General features: G+C 48.1%; 2 protein-coding genes across 4 annotated transcripts in view; one reads left to right on the forward strand and one right to left on the reverse strand.

Moving 5' to 3' along the window:
- The window catches only part of LOC139263147 (intelectin-1b-like), a 393,914-nt gene extending 378,006 nt beyond the window's left edge, over nucleotides 1-15,908 (reverse strand). The window contains exon 1 of one of the 2 annotated variants that reach the window (XM_070878770.1): nucleotides 15,704-15,908. The gene's annotated coding sequence lies outside the window, so the exon portion shown is untranslated. Of the gene's footprint in view, nucleotides 1-15,683 lie in introns of both variants that reach the window. The other variant, XM_070878769.1, reaches the window with a different exon arrangement.
- LOC139263148 (intelectin-1-like) overlaps nucleotides 15,821-17,634 on the forward strand; it is an 88,483-nt gene continuing 86,669 nt past the window's right edge. For both annotated transcript variants that reach the window (XM_070878773.1, XM_070878777.1), the window contains exons 1-2: nucleotides 15,821-16,412; nucleotides 16,540-16,615. The gene's annotated coding sequence lies outside the window, so the exon portion shown is untranslated. The remainder of the gene's footprint in view (nucleotides 16,413-16,539; nucleotides 16,616-17,634) is intronic.

A 17,634-nucleotide genomic window follows, 5' to 3' on the forward strand; every position in this document is an offset into this window, starting at 1 on the left:
TGTATCAGGATTTCTCTGCTTTTATACTCCATCCCCCTTGCAATAAAGGCCAACATTCCATTTGCCTTCCTGATTACCTGCATACTAACTTTTTATGTTTCATGCACAAAGACCTCCAGATCCCTCTGTACTGCAGCACTTTTCATTTTTTCTCCATTTAAATTATAATTTGCTTTTCTATTTTTTCTGCCGAAGTAGATAACCTCACATTTTCCCACTTTATACTCCATCTGCCAAATTTTTGCTCACTCACTTAATCTGTCTATATCCCTTTGCAGAATTTTTGTGTCCTCCTCACAACTTGCTTTCCCACCATCATCAGTATCATCAGTACACTTGGTTGCATTACACTTGGTCCCTTCACCCAGTCATGAATATAGATTGTAACTAATTGAGGCCCCAGCACCGATCCCTGTGGCACCCCACTAGTTACTGTGTGCCAACCTGAAAATGACCCATTTATCCCGACTCACGGTTTTCTGTCAGTTAACCAATTCTCTATCCATGCTAATATATTACCCCCAAACCCGTGAACTTTTATCTTGTGCAGTAACCTTTTATGTGGCACCTTATTGAATGCCTTCTGGAAATCGAAATACACCACATCCACTTGTTCCCCCTTATCCACCCTGCTCGTTACATCCTCAGAGAACTCCAGCAAATTAGTAAAACATGATTTCCCTTTCATAAAATCATTTTGATTCTGCTTGATTGAATCATGCTTTTCAAAATGTCCTGCTACTTCTTCCTTAATAATGGACTCCAGCATTTTCCCAACGACAGATGTTATGCTAACTGGTCTATCGTTTCCTGCTTTCTGTCTGCCTCATTTTTTAAATAGGGCTGTTACATTTGCGGTTTTCCAATCCGCTGGGACCTCCCCAGAATCCAGAGAATTTTGCTAGATTACAACCAATGCATCCACTATCTCTGCAGGCACTTCTTTTAGACCCTAGGATGCAAGCCATCAGGTCCAGGTGACTTGTTCACTTTTAGTCCCATTATTTTACCGAGTACTGCTTCTTTAGTGATTGTATAAAATTTCTCCCTCCCTATAGCCCCTTGATTATCCACTATTGGGATATTTTTAGTGTCTTCTACCGTGAAGAACGATACAAAATTTTTGTTCAAAGTCTCTGCCATTTCCCTGTTCTCCATATTAATTCCCCAGTCTCATCCTGCTAGGGAGCAACATTAACTTTAGCCACTCTTTTCCTTTTTATTTGCCGATAGAAACTCTTACTGTTATATATATAAATCTGTAAATACCTTGCTTAACCACCAGAGGACTCATCCCCTGGAGTCCCAAGGGATCCCACAATCCCTTGGGAGCACCTGTACATAAGGAAACGTCACAGGCTGGAGGGGCACTCTGGAGACCTGCAATAAAGGACTGCGGTCACACGTTACTTTGAGCTTACAGAATCTGGTCAGATTCTTTATTCAAGACAGAACAACTGACGACGACATACAGATGACGAACCCCAGTGCAACAATGCAGAGAAGCGTGGGCATCCTGGAGAAATTGTCGGAGGGAGATGATTGGGAAACCTTTGTGGAGTGACTCGACCAATACTTTGTGGCCAATGAGCTGGAAGGAGAAGCGAATGCTGACAAACGAAGGGCGATCCTCCTCACCGTTTGCGGGGCACCAACATATGGCCTCTTGAAAAATCTGCTCGCTCCAGCAAAACCTGCAGAGGTGTCCTACGGTGATTTGTGCACACTGATCCGCGAGAATCTAAACCTGAATGAAAGCGTTCTGATGGCGAGGTACCGGTTCTGCACGTACAAGAGGTCTGAAGGCCAGGAAGTGGCGAGCTATGTCGCCGAGCTAAGGCGCCTTGCAGGACATTGCGAATTTGAAGGACACTTGGAGCACATGCTCAGGGACTTCTTTGTACTTGGCATTGGCCATGAAGTAATACTTCACAAACTTTGGAATGTAGAGAGCCCAACCTTGAGTAAAGCCATAGCGATAGCCCAGGCGTTCATCGCCACCAGTGACAAGACCAAACACATCTCTCAGCACACGAGTGCTGCTGCAAATGCTGTGAACAAAGTAGTGTTGTTTTCGAATAATAACATACAGGGCAGGCGTCACATGCCTGCAGCTGCTTGTCTGCAGATGTCTCAGAGACCACCATCAAGGGTGGTGAATGCAAAGCCATTAACACCTTGTTAGCGCTGTGGTGGTGATCATTGTTTTCATTCATGCCGCTTCAAAGGATACATTTGCAAGGGCTGTAGAACAATGTGACACCTCCAATGTATGTGCAGACATGCTGCAGACTCTGCTAATCCTCCAGACCATCATGTTGCAGAGGAGGACAGATCCACGGTGGATCATGATGAACCAGAGCCTCAGACGGAGGAGGCAGAGGTAAATGGGATGCACACATATACCACAAAGTGTCCCCCGATAATGCTGAAGGTTGAATTAAATGGACTGCTGGTGTTAATGGAGCTGTACACGGGCGCAAGCCAGTCCATACTGAGCAAAAAGACTTTCAATAAATTGTGGTGCAGCAAGGCCTCAAGGCCAGTCCTGACTCCCATTCATACTAAATTGAGAACGTACACAAAGGAACTGATTCCCGTAATCGGTAGTGCTAGCGTAAAGGTCTCCTACGGTGGAACAGTGCACAATTTACCACTCTGGGTGGTACCGGGCGATGGCCCCATGCTGTTCAGCAGGAGCTGGCTGGGAAAGATACGCCAGAACTGGGACGACATCTGAGCGCTCTCGTCCGTCGACGACATATCATGTGCCCAGGTGCTAAACAAGTTCCCCTCGCTGTTCGAACCAGGCATCGGAAAGTTCCAAGGAGCAAAAGTGCAGATCCGTTTGATTCTGGGGGCGCGACCCATCCATCACAAGGCGAGAGCGCTACCGTACATGTTGAGAGAGAGGGTGGAGATCGAAATGGAATGGCTGTAACGAGAAGGCATCATTTCGCTGATCGAATTCAATGAGTGCGCCAGTCCGATTGTTCCAGTCTTCAAGGAAGATGGCACCGGCAGAATCTGTGGTGATTACAAAACAACTATCAATCGTTTCTCCCTGCAGGATCAATACCCGCTACCTAAGGCAGATGACCTATTTGCGATGCTGGCGGGGAAAAAAAAATTTACGAAGCTGGACTTGACCTCGGCCTACATGAATCATCGAAGGGCCTCATCTGCATCAACACGCACAAAGATCTCTTAATTTACAACAGATGCCCGTTTGGTATTCGATCAGTTGCGGCAATATCCAGAGGAACATGGAAAGCCTGCTGAAATTGGTCCCGCGTGCCGTGGTCTTCCAGGACGACATCTTGGTCACAGGTTGGGACACTGTCCAGCACCTGCAGAACCTGGAGGAGGTTATTAGTCGGCTGAATCATGTGGGGCTTAGGTAAAACACTCGAAGTGCATTTTCATGACGCCTGAAGTGGAGTTCCTGGGGAGAAGAATCGCGACAGATGGCATCAAGCCCACCGATTCGAAGACAGAGGCAATCAAGAACACATCAAGACCACAGAACATGACGGAGCTGTGGTCGTTTCTAGGACTCCTGAACTACTTTGGTAACTTCTTACCGGGTCTTAGCACACTGTTAGAACCACTGCACTCTTCGCTGCCTAAAGGAGATGAATAGATGTGGGGTAAAAGCCAAGAGCCTTTGAGAAAGCTAGGAGACTGTTATGCTCAAACAAATTGCATGTGTTGTATGATCCATGTAAGCGTTTGGTACTAGCATGTGATGCGTCATCATGCAGTGTCGGGTATGTATTGCAACAAGCTAATGAATCTGGGAAATTGCAACCGGTTGCTTATGCATCCAGAAGTCTGTCTAAGGCTGAGGGCCTATAGCATGATCGAACAAGAAGCGTTAGCGTGTGTTTATGGGGTAAAGAAAATGCATTAATATCTGTTTGGGCTCAAATTTAAATTGCAAACCGACCATAAGCCACTTATACCCCTCTTTTCTGCAAATAAGGGGATAAATACGAATGAATCGGCCCGCATCCAGAGATGGGAGCTAACGTTGTCCGCATACAACTACGCCATCCGCCACAGGCCAGGCACAGAAAACTGTGCCGATGCTCTCAGTAGGTTGCCACTGCCCACCACGTGGGTGGAGATGGCACAGCCCGCAGTTTTAGTTATGGTAATGGAAGCATTCGAGATTAAGCAATCACCTGTTACCGCCCGACAGATTAGAACCTGGACGAGCCAGGACCCCTTACTGTCCTTAGTAAAAAACTGTGTGCTACACGGGAGTTGGTCTCGTGTCCCGTTAGAGCTGCAGGAAGAATTAAAGCCGTACCAGCGGCGCAGAGATGAAATGTCCAGACAGGCTGCCTCCTATGGGGTAATCGGGTAATGATGCCAAAAAAGGGCAGGGACACTTTCATTAGTTACCTCCACAGTACCCACCCAGGCATTGTAATTCTGAAAGCGATAGCCAGTTCCCACGTGTGGTGGCTCGGTATCGATGCAGAAATGTAACACATGTTCACAGTTAAACAATGCACCCAGGAAGGGGCCATTGAGTTTATGGTCCTGGCCCTCCAAACCATGGTCCAGGGTCCATCTCGACTATGCAATTCCAATCTTGGGAAAAATGTTCCTTGTGGTTGTAGATGCGTACTCCAAATGGATTGATTGTGAGATAATGTCGGCAAGCACGTCCGCTGCCACCATTGAAAGCCTGCGGGACATGTTTGCCACGCACGGCCTGCCTGACGTCCTTGTGAGTGACAATGGGCCGTGCTTCACCAGTGCCGAGTTCAAAGAGTTCATGACCCGCAATCGGAACAAACATGTCACATCTGCCCCATTTAAACCAGCGTCCAATGGTTAGGCAGAGCGAGCAGTGCAAACAATCAAGCAGAGCTTGAAGAGGGTAACTGAAGGCTCACTGGACACTCACCTATCCCGAGTCCTGCTTAGTTACCGCACAAGACCCCACTCGCTCACTGGGGTTCCCCCCGCTGAACTGCTCATGAAAAGGGCACTTAAGACAAGGCTCGCGCTAATCCACCCTAATCTGTACGAACAGTAGAGAGCAGGCGGCTTCAACATAATACATGCGATCACGCAAATGTGTCACACGAAATCGAGATTAATGATCCTGTATTTGTGTTGAACTATGGACAAGGTCCCAAGTGGCTTCCCGGCACTGTCATGGCCAAAGAGGGGAGTAGGGTGTTTCTGGTCAAAATTTCAAATGGACTCACCTGCAAAAAACACTTGGATCAAACCAAACTCAGATTCATGGACTATCCAGAACAACCAACACTAGACTCGACATTTTTCAACCCCCCCAACACACACACAAGTGGCAACTGACCCAGCGATTGACCACAAAGCAGAACCCATCACCTGCAGCAGCGCAGCAGGACTCACCACAACCAGCAGCCCTGCAAGGCCAGCAGTGCAGCAGTCCAGCGAGGGCCCAACAAACGACTCACCAAAACCAGCATTTGCATCGAGACGATCAACCAGGGAAAGGAAGGCCCCAGGTCGACTCACATTGTAAATAGTAACACTGTTGACTTTGGGGGGGAATGTTGTTGCATATGTAAACCTGTAAATACTTTGCTTAGCCACCAGAGGACTCATCCCCTGGAGTCCCAAGGCATCCCACAATCCCTTGGGAGCACCTGCATATAAGGAGGCCTCACAGGCTGGAGAGGCACTCTGGAGACCTGCAATAAAGGACTACGGTCACACATTACTTTGAGCTTACAGTATCTGGTCAGATTCTTTATTAAACTTACTATCTGTTTTATATTTCATGCCAGTTTGCTTTCATAATCTATCTTCCCTCTCTTTACTTTTTTTTTAGTCGTTCTTTGCTGGCTTCTAAAAGTTTCCCAATCCTCTGGCCTCCCACTAGTCTTGGCCACTTTGTATGCTCTTGTTTTCAATTTGATACCATCCCTTATTTCCTTAGTTAGCCACACATGGTTATCCCTTCTCTTGCAGTCTTTTCTTCTCATTGGAATATATTTTTGTTGAGAGCTGTGAAATATGTCCTTAAATGTCTGCCACTGCTCATCAACCGGCACACTTTAATCCCAGTCCACTTTAGCCAACTCTGCCTTCATACCTTCGTAGTCTCCTTTGTTTGAGCTTAGAACACTGGTTTGAGATCCAACTTTCTCAGCCTCCAAATGAATTTGATATTTAACCATGCTATGGTCACTCATTCGGAAGGACAGCAGAAAGGAAAAGGAGGTGGGGTGGCTCTGTTCATAAAGGATGAGATCAGTGCGTTAGTGAGAAACGGTATTGGCTGAGAAGATCAAGATGTTGAATCAGTTTGGGTGGAGATAAGGAATATTTAGTTCCCAGCCTTGCTGACCTTGCAACCACGTCTCTGTGCTGGCTATCAGATCATACACATTTGTCTCTATTTGTGCCGACAACTCATCTATTGTGTTACGAATGCTGCGTGCATTCAGATAAAGAGCTTTTAAATTTGTTTTTACCTTTTTTTCCTGCTCTGACCCCACTTTCTGATTCACCTTTATGTTTGTACATTCTATCCCTTCCTGTCACGCTCTGGTTTTCACTTCCCCCAGTGCCACCCTGCTCCACTGCCTTCTCCTTAATCTTTGACTTTTTAAATTTTCACTCACCTGAATCCTCCCCCACACTAATTAGTTTAAAACTCTCTCTATCGCCCGAGTTATTTTATTCGCCATGAATGTTGTACAAGGTCTATTACACGTATGAATCGTAAGCTTTTAATTCCCCTTGAAAAAATAGTAATTTGTATTTTGTATTTTTTCTTGCTCTTGCTTTTTCTCTTTTAGAATGATATATTGCAGACATGTTAATCATAACTGTAAGGTCCTTGCACAATACCACAAATCCACATGAGGCACATTCTATGGACAAGGTCACTCCATGACCTGAACCTTTATTCACAGGACCAAGAAGTGATGACTCTGCGTGGGACCTCCCTTTATATACCTGGGTGACCAGGTGAGGAGTGTCTCCCACAAGTTCACCCCCTGTGGTCAAGGTGTGCATTTCTTACGTATATACAGTATTGCAGTTTTGTTACATAAAGGTTACATATATGACATCACCTCCCCCTCAACATCTTATTGGGATCATAGGTTCAGTCTCTTGGGTGGTCTGCGCTCTCTCGTGGAGTGCGGCAGTTGAGGTCCTGGTTGTTGAGCCTTGGTATGCGTGTCTGTCACCTGTGGTGATTCCGGAGCCTGTCCAGGCTGACCGCAGGGACTGTGCATGCTGCTGAATGTTGTTGTTGCTCGTTCACTGGCGGTGGTGTGAATACCATCTCATGATCTTCCACAGGTTCCTCAGTGTCCATGCTGAATCTTTTTTTTACTTGGTCCAGATGCTTGCGGCATATCTGCCCATTGTTAAGTTTAACCATTATGACCCTATTCCCCTCTTTGTCTATTACAGTACCCTCAAGCAATTTGGGCCCCAAAGCGTGATTGAGAACAAATACAGGGTCATCAATTTCTATACATCTCCCCCTTGAATTTCAGTCATGGTACTCATTTTGGGACTGGTGCTTGCCCTCAACAATATCAGACAGGACTGGATGAATGAGGGACAGCCGTTTTAAGTGTTCATTTCATGAGTAGCTCCGCAGGCGGGACCCCCGTGCGCAAGTACGGTTGGGACCTATAGGCCAGCAGGAGGCGCGATAGGCAGCATTGAAGGGAGGGTCCTTAAATCCGGATCATGCCTTGCTTTATGATTTGGACCGCATGTTCCACCTGACCATTGGAGGCCGGCTTGAACGGTGCTGTCCTGACATGGTTAATGCCATTATCCGACATGAACTCCCGGAATTCGTAGCTTGTGAAACATGGGCCATTATCGCTAACAAGGATGTCCGGCAAGCCGTGGGTCTCAAAGCCCGCGCGCAGACTCTCCATGGTGGTGGATGTCGTGCACGAATTCAAAATGATGCACACGATCCATTTCGAGTACGCATCAACCACGATGAGAAACATTTTTCCCATGAACGGGCTCACGTAGTCTACGTGAATACGTGACCATGGCCTGGTGGGCCAGGGCCACGGGCTGAGCGGGGCCTCCCTGGGGGCATTACCTCGCTAGGCACATGTAGTGCACCTGCGAACACAGTATTCCAGGTCTGAATCAATTCCCGGCCACCACACATGTGACCGGGCAATGGTCTTCATCAGCACGATGCCCGGGTGCTCGCTGTGGAGTTCCCTGATGAATGCTTCCCTGCCTCTCTGGGGCATGACTACCCCGCTGCCCCAGAGTAGGCAATCGGCTTGGATGGAGAGCTCATCCATCCATCTGTGGAACAGTCTGACCTCCTCAGGGCATGCTCCGTGTGCGGGCGCCCAATCCCCAGTCAGGACACATTTCTTCATCAAGAATAGGAGGGGATCTCTGTTGGTCCAGATTTTGATCTGATGGGCTGTGATGGAGGAACCTGCTCTGTCAAAGGCATCAACAGCCATGACCATCTCAGCGCTTTGCACCACTGCCCCCTCGGTGGTGGCCAGTGGAAGCCTGCTGAGTGCATCAGCGCAATTATCCGGGCCGGTGCCGGATGGTGTAGTCATAAGCAGCGAGCGTGAGAGCCCATCACTGTATGCGAGCTGACGCATTGGCATTGATGGCCTTGCTGTCTGACAGCAGGGATGTTAACGGCTTGTGGTCCGTTTCTAATTCGAATCTCCTGCCAAAAAGGTACTGAGGCATCTTTTTCACCCCATAGACACATGCGAGTGCTTCCTTCTCAACCATCCCATAACCCCGTTCAGCTTGAGAGAGCGACCTGGAGGCATAAGCCACAGGTTGTAGTTGGCCCTCAGCATTACCCTGCTGCAACACGCACCCAACCCGATAGGACGATGCATCACATGTCAGAACCAATTTGTTACGGGGGTCGTACAGGGTCAACAACTTATTTGAACAAAGTAGGTTCTGCGCCCGATTGAAAGCCCGTTCCTGACAGTCCCCCCAAAACCAATCACAACCCTTACGCAGGAGCACGTGTAGCGGCTCCAACAATGTGCTTAAGTTCGGCAGAAAATTCCCGAAATAGTTCAAGAGTCCCAGAAATGAACGCATCTCCGATGTGTTGCCGAGCCTGGGCGCTTGTCGAATCGCATCCATTTTGGATTCGGTAGGCCAAATCCCGTCTGCAGCAACCCTCCTGCCCAGAAACTCGACCTCGGGAGCCAAAAACACACACTAAGACTGCTTGAGTCGCGGTCCTTTCGGCGTAGCACCTCCTCTAGGTTATGGAGGTGTTCTTCGGTGTCACGACCGGTGATGAGGATGTCGTCCTGAAATACGATTGTTCCAGGAATGGATTTGAGCAGGCTTTCCATGTTTTGTTGAAAAATCGCGGCCGCTGATCGATTCCAAACGGACACCTGTTGTAAACAAATAGTCCCTTGTGCGTGGTGATGGTGGTCAGTAGTTTAGATTCGTCGGCCAGTGCTTGGGTCATGTAGGCTGAAGTGAGATCCAACTTGGTGAACAGCTTGCCGCCTGCCAGTGTGGCAAAAAGCTCCTCCGCTCTCGGGAGCAGGTATTGGTCTTGTAGGGGCACCCGGTTGATAGTGGCCTTGTAGTCGCCACAGATCCTGACTGAGCCATCTGCTTTTAGAATGGGAACGATGGGACTTGCCCAGTCGTTGAATTCAACAGGCAAGATGATGCCCTCTCTCAGCAACCGGTCCAACTCGCTCTCAATTTTCTCCTGCATCACATACGACACAGCTCTGGCTTTGTGGTGCACTGGTCTGGCATCCAGGGTGATGCGTATCACCACTTTGGTACCATTGAACGTCCCGACGCTATGTTGAAATAGTGACTCAAATTGCTGTAGGACTTGTGAGCATGAACTTCGGTCCACAGATGACATGGCGTGCACATCCTCCCATTTCCAGTTCATCTCAGCTAACCAGCTCCTCCCCAACAATGCGGGACCATTGTCCGGGACAATTCAGAGCGGCAGCCGGTTCACCAATCCATTGTGTGTGACTGCCAACATTGCACTGCCTAGCACTGGAATGATTGCTTTGGTGTACATCCGTAATTGCGTCTCAATGCATTCTAGTTTGGGTCTGCTGACTTTGAGTGGCCACAACTTTTCGAATTGTTGGACACTCATGAGTGACTGGCTAGCTCCTGTGTCCAGCTCCATGCATACAGGGATGCCATTTCATCGGACTTTTATCATCATCGGTGGTGTTTTCGTATATGAGCTGTGAATGTTTGCCACATGAACCCGCTGAACTTCAGTGTCCATTGATTTGCCCCAAGCGTCATCAGGCCTTGCAGACCCCTCATCTGGTTCATCCGGCTCGTATATTAGCCTGGTTACAGGCTTTCTGCACATTCTGGCGAAATGGCCACTGAGTTTGCAATTTCTGCAGACGAACTGTTGAAACCTGCAAGTCTTGGCAGCATGTCTGCCTCCACACCTCCAGCCTGAGCTGAGATTCCCATTATTGTGAACAAAGGAGCTATTGCAAGGCATTCCTCACTGATTGTCCCTTTGACTGCCCTTGAGCACCCTGTTAGTGGGTGTCAATGGCCCCATCCCAAGCCGCATTGTCCACTGGGGGGGGCGTAAATTTCCTTTCAGCCTGCCATTGTCTCTATTGGAGACTTACTCTTGGGTCGATTGCTGCCTGGGGTGTCTCGAACTGCTCTTGCCTGCGGGGCTCTGTATCGCGTTTATGATATTGACTCCCTGATCGATCGCCACGTTGGAGGCAGAATTGGGCGCGTATATTATCTTGGTTTCCTCCTCCCCCGCCATAAAAGTCTGAGCCATCAATGCCGCCGCTTCCAAGGTCAAGTCCTTGGTCTCAATTAGCTTTCTGAAAATCCCAGCATGACCAATGCCCTCAGTAAAGAAATCCCTTAGCATCTCCCCCCTGCAGGCGTCTGTGAACTTACAAAGGCTGGCCAAGTGCCAGAAGACCGCAACAAAATCCGGTATGCTCTGTCCTTCCTGACGTCGGTATGTATAGAATTTGTGTTGGGCCATGTGTACGCTGCTCGCCGTTTTGAGGTGCTCACCGGTTAGTTTGCTGAGCTCTTCGAAGGTTTTGTCCACCGGCTTCTCAGGTGCCAGCAGGTCTTTCATGAGCGCATAAGTCTTAGGTCCACAGCTGGTCAGCAGATGAGCCCTTCGCTTGTCGGCCGCTGCGTCTCCCAGCCAGTCCTTCATGACAAAACTCTGCTGAAGTCTCTCAATGAAATCGTCCCAGTCCTCACCAACACAGTACCGTTGATCTGTGCTGCCGGTGGCCATTCTCATGGGTCGTTGATTCCCATTTCTCATTGCCAATGTAAGTTCCTTACACAATACCACAAATCCACATGAGGCACATTCTATGGACAAGGTCACTCCATGACCTAAACCTTTATTCACAGGACCGAGAAGTGATGACCCTGCGTGGGACCTCCCTTTATATACCTGGGTGACCAGGTGAGGAGTGTCTCCCACAAGTTGACCCCCTGTGGTCAAGGTGTGCATTTCTTACGTATATACAGTATTGCTGTGTTGTTACGTAAAGGTTACATACATGACAATAACCTTACAGCTTTTAACAAATACATTTTACTTTCAAATAATGAGCAAATCTTTCAACTGTGGCGGGGCATAAAACTGGTGGTAGTCCATCGGCCGCCTGATATACACCATCCAAGTTTTCCTTCCATTGAAGGCAATAGAAATAAAATTGTGTGGCGTGTGTAACAAGAACCCAGTTCACTATCGTCCATTTTATGCCCTGATGCAGTTGAAAGTTTCGCTGAATGTTTCTCACGTGTCCTCCCACAACCCCTCATTCAGTCAATATTTCCCTCTGATTTCGTCCCATTACACCTCCTCTACTATGCTGGAATACATAGGATTCACAGGGTGTATCATCACCCAATACCACAGGCCAATGGTTATTCTTCAGTGATGAGCATGGAGTTTGGGTGTTAATGGGTCATTCAATGTAGGGGGCACTAAAGCCGAGCCAGATCCTGCCTTCGGCCAACACTAAACCTGTCTAAGCTAAAGTCCACACATATATACGTTCAACAGGGTCACTGGCTATCAATCAGGAGTTGAAACCCTTGCTACTTCTCCTGTCCCCGCATCGAGGGATAAGGCGTTCTGGAACTTGAGACATTCCTGGTCCCCATACCTCTGTATATCATTATGCTGTGTCTTCAGGTATTCAGCTACTGGGAAATCTGAAAGCATGCTTTTGAAAGAGAAAAAAGGAAGTTAAAGTATTGTAAGCTGATGTGGAGAATGGTTAAGGCAGCAGAAGGCCTTATGTGGGTGGTGGGGAAAAGGGAGGAATGAATGCACAAGAGTTGGAGGACCAAAGGGTGCAGGAGGGGACGCAGGGCTGAAGGAGATTGCAGAGGTAGGATGGGGTAAGGCCATGGAGGCATTTGGAGACGAGATCAAGGATATTAAATTCAATTTGGTGGACAGAGAGACAGTGTCTGAGAGCATGGATTCAAACACGGGCTTTTGTGAGAGCTTGGCAGGGAGCTGGGAGGTGATGATACATTTGAGATACATTTGAGATGCAGTATAATGTGGATAAATGTGAGGTTATCCACTTTGGTGGCAAAAACAGGAAGGCAGAATATTATCTGAATGGTGACAGATTAGGAAAAGGGGAGGTGCATCGAGACCTGGTTGTCATGGTACATCAGTCATTGAAAGTCGGCATGCAGGTACAGCACGCGGTGAAGAAGGCAAATGGCATGTTCGCCTTCATAGCGAGAGGATTTGAGTATAGAGGCAGGGAGCTCTTGCTGCAGTTGTACAGGGCCTTGGTGAGGCCACACCTTGAACATTGTGGACAGTTTTGGTCTTCTAATCTGCGGAAGAACATTCTTGCTATTGAGGGACATTCTCCGGCACAGGACATTCTGCAGTACAGGGCATTCTGCAGTACAGGCCATTCTGCAGTACGGGACACTCTGCAGTACAGGACATTCTGCAATACGCGACATTCTGCAATACGGGACATTCTGCAATACGGGACATTCTGCAATACGCGACATTCTGCAATACGGGACATTCTGCAATACGGGACATTCTGCAATACGGGACATTCTTCAGTACGGGACATTCTGCAGTACGGGACATTCTGCAGTACGGGACATTCTGCAGTACGGGACATTCTGCAGTACGGGACACTGTGCAGTACAGGACATTCTGCAGTATGGGAACATTCTGCAGTACGGCACACTGTGCAGTACGGGACATTCTGCAGTACAGGACATTCTGCAGTATGGAACATTCTGCAGTATGGGACACTGTGCAGTACAGGACATTCTGCAGTACAGGACATTCTGCAGTATGGGACATTCTGCAGTATGGGACATTCTGCAGTATGGGACACTGTGCAGTACAGGACATTCTGCAGTACAGGACATTCTGCAGTATGGGACATTCTGCAGCATGGGACATTCTGCAGCATGGGACATTCTGCAGTACGGGACATTCTGCAGTACGGGACATTCTGCAGTATGAGACACTGTGCAGTACAGGACGTTCTGCAGCATGGGATATTCTGCAGTACAGGATATTCTGCAGTGCGGGACATTCTGCAGTACAGGACACTCTCCTGGAGTATGTCCCGTACTGGAGTTCAGAAAAATGAGAGGTGATCTTATTGAAACTTATAAGATAATAAGGGGGCTCGACAAGGTGGATGCAGAAAGGATATTTCCACTCATAGGGGAAACTAAAACTCGGGAACATAGACTTAGAATCAGGGTCTGCCCATTTAAATCTGAGATGAAGAGAAATTTCTTCTCTCTGAGGGTTGTAAATCTATGGAATTCTGTGCCCGAGAGAGCTATGGAGGCTCATTGAATATATTTAAGGCAGAGATAGACAGATTTTTGAACAATAAGGGAATAAAGGCTTATGGGGAGCGGGCAGGGAAATGGAGCTGAGTCCATGATCAGATCAGCCATGATCTTAATGAATGGCGGAGCAGGCTCGAGGGGCCAAATGGCTTATTCCTGGTCCTATTTCTTAAGTTCTTATGTCCCGTACTGGGGGAGCACCCCGTGCTGGGAGAGCGTCCCGTGCTGGGGAGAGCGTCCTGTGCTGGGGAGAGTGTCCCGTGCTGGGAGAGCGTCCAGTGCTGGGGAGAGTGACCCATGCTGGGGGAACACCCCATACTGGAGACAGTCCTTTACTGGAGTGTGAACTGTGCCGAGAATGTTCACTTCGCTGTTCTCCCTTGTTTAGGTTTCTCTGGGTTTAATCTTTGTTCAGTGTTGGGTTCGCTGATCTCTGTCAGCAGTTGCCTAAAACTCATCACTGTGCTTCTAACTCGCCATCCCCGAGGGTTATTCGGTCACTAAACTGCGTTTCAGTATCGATCGTTTCTTTTCAATCAATGGCCTAAATTTACACAAACATTATTTTCCTTCACTGCCCTGTGTCAACCCACCATCTCTTACAGCCTCGATTGCCTATTCAGTTAATTCTAAAAGTTTCCACTATTCTAAGAAAAGCAAGTTCAGCCAACATTCCACCCGCAACAAACATCGCCGTTACTTACCAGATCACAGACCATGTGACATGGATTTGTCTCTCATTGTGCAGGAAGCTGGACACTCAGGTATTACACACGGTGCACACTCACTCTCAGACAGATGGGAAGGGAGACAGAATAATAAAGGAAATTGAACAAGACGCAAAGGTGTGGGGTACATGGGATTAGGACAGCTACTCATGTGGAGGAAAAACACCAGTCCAGACTGTTTGGGCCAAATGGCCTGACTTCTTGTTGTAATTCCAGGTCGCTCGTTTTTTGGGAGATGGCCAAACACCCTCCCACTGAACGCCAGGATTGCATTAAATCTGTTGTCAACAGATGCACATTCAGTATCTCATTTCCAAGAAGGGCCAACAGACTAAACCAGAATCTTCAACTTCTCCCTCTCTGTCAACATTAAACCGATGTTTACTGATCTAAGCCCGCATTGCCCAAGTTGTTTGTTTCGAGCCTTCATTTTATGTTGAAATGATTGCCATTCTCCCCATGAATATCAAGTGAAGCTTCACAGGCTGAAAGTCAATGAAACGTCTCATTTAAAAGTACAATCCGGCCCTTCATATCTGAGGTAGTGCTCTTCGCCACAACAGTCACCTGCAGTTCTTAATTTTTGAGATTATGTTTGTGCAAAAGTCACAGTCAAACGAAGAAAGGGAAAATTCGGACTGAGATCAGGAGTGAGCGATCGACTCACCGGATGCTCTCCCAGAGTTGGGGAGGGAATTACTTGTGATCATTGAAGGAACAGTCGGGTGGGGGAGGGTGGAATTATCTGGCTGGATTTTAGGTTTTACTGTTTTTGAGGCAATAATGTCGGCGGGGCGGGAAAGTTAGCGGCCGGGAATAGTTTGGGCCTCAGTATTTAAGTTTGGGCAGCTGGGCTCTGTGTCTGGAGGCACCGTGCTAATGGAGGCATTGTACACCTCTCTTGGCACAAGGATGGGAAACTCCCGAGCTAAAGGGCCGGGACAGGAGCGCTCCGAGAGACGTCTGAGGGGTGGGGAGGAAACTGAAACAAAAACACAAAAACATCCCAAAACATTGCCCACTCCACCACAACACAAATCGCTAACAAACATTAAAAGAAAAAACACTCACACTAACCTCAGGAGTCCATTACTCACCTCTTCGCCGACGGGATGGTTGGAGCGCCCTGATTTCCCAGGCGGTCATTGTGGGGCGTGCTTCTGGCCGGACGGGTCGGGCAGGAGCTCAAACTCGTGCCGGTGTCGCAACCAGGGCCGTTGCTCACCGGCGCAGATCTTCCGGGCGGTGTTGCTCCGCGCCACCGTAAAACCGGACCCGAGGATCACTGCGGGGCACTGGAGGCTGACCGCCCGACCAAAACACCTCACCGCCCGACCAAAACATCTCACCGCCCGACCAAAACATCTCACCGCCCGACCAAAACACCTCACCGCCCGACCAAAACATCTCACCGCCCGACCAAAACATCTCACCGCCCGACCAAAACATCTCACTGCCCGACCAAAACATCTCACCGCCACCATTGCCGCCGCTCTGTGCCAACAAACGGAGCGGAGAAGGCCGGAAAATCCAGCCTGTTTATCTTTCTGGGCGGATGGATTAAGATGGGCCGAGTGAACTCCCTCCTCCTAATTATCTTGTGATCATTGTACAAATCGGTGATGTCAGAAAGTACTGGCAATGAAAGCTCTCTGAGTGTTTGGATGGACAGCAGTGTCAGCACCGCCTCCTTATTTACTTCAATGCAGTGGGCTGTCACTGAGCTCAGCAGAGTATAAATTGTAGCAGGTTGTGCCCAGGTTATTGCATCAGCTCAGGGCGAGACTCGTTTGGTGAAGTATCGCAGTGAGTACCAGGGTGGCTGTTTGTGTGTTGGTAATTCACCTGAAACTGGGCAGTAGTTCTGATTTTAAATGGATTTATATCAGCAGCAAATAAAATGACATTTCTCATTGATGATCATATTTTTCAGGCTGGACACAGGATAACAATCTTCGTTCTCTCCGTGCTTGTGGTGTGTATTTACCTGTCAGCATCTGCCCGTGGAGGTATGTAATAGTACTGAATTACACAGGCTACAGTGTGCAAACATCATTCAAAATATATTTTAGTCCAGTGGTACTGAGCCCCACTCAGGGCAGGAAGAGTCCGTAGGCTAGAATTTCCAGTAAGATCGCTATCGCCCAAAAAATGGGTGATATTTCCAGCCTTAGTGAATTTTTATTTTTCAGGATCGCCCATTTTAAAAACCATTAGTTTCGGCTTTTTCTTTTGGGCGATAGCCTTAGCGATGTGAAATGGGCCTTACGATGTTTTCAGTCGTGCAAGGCTGGCATCCATAGCAACGGTCGTTCTGCGCATGCGCCTTTTTTTTAGCAAAGAATTTTTCCTGCGATTTGGGAGGTCACTGGTCATCTGCGCTTGCTCAGAAGACAAAGAGAGGGAGAGTGTTTGTTGTGGGGAAGGAGAAGAGGTTTTGTGAAGGAGGGAAGGATTGCTGATTTTTGAAGGATTGCTGATTTTTCGAGTGCTATAGCTGTGAAGGAGTTAGTTATAAAGTGGGAAGACGATTGTAAATCATTAGAAAGATAAAAATTATGGAGATGTCGCACGAGGACTCGGGAGAGAGTCTGTAGGAGGTTGCAGGGAGAAGGAGGGCAAAACCCTTCTCTGACGAAGTAAATGACACATTGGTCAATGACATCGAGATGCGGTGGGGCCAATTAACCCGGGGTGGGCGTGGGACACCTCCACCCTGGATGTATCAGAAAATATGGGGTGAGATCGCTGATGTAGTGTCGTCAGTGTTCCATGATAGGCGTGAATCTGACCAGTGCCGCAAGAGGCGGAACAGCCTGGTTGCTTCCGCAAGAGTAAGTATTAAATAGTTTTTAAATTGTCATGATCCACTGAATATGTAAATCTGCCGGATTGTAATGAAGCTGGGTAATCTTGCGTAGTTTCCCTGCTAAGATTTGGACTGGGGTTAGAACTTGCATCCTTTAAGTCTAATTTGGGCACCGTTTCCTTTTGGGTTACGTTGATGGATGGGGCATGACTGAGCAAT

The sequence above is a fragment of the Pristiophorus japonicus genome, chromosome 4, assembly GCF_044704955.1.
Source record: "Pristiophorus japonicus isolate sPriJap1 chromosome 4, sPriJap1.hap1, whole genome shotgun sequence".
NCBI lineage: Eukaryota > Metazoa > Chordata > Chondrichthyes > Pristiophoridae > Pristiophorus > Pristiophorus japonicus.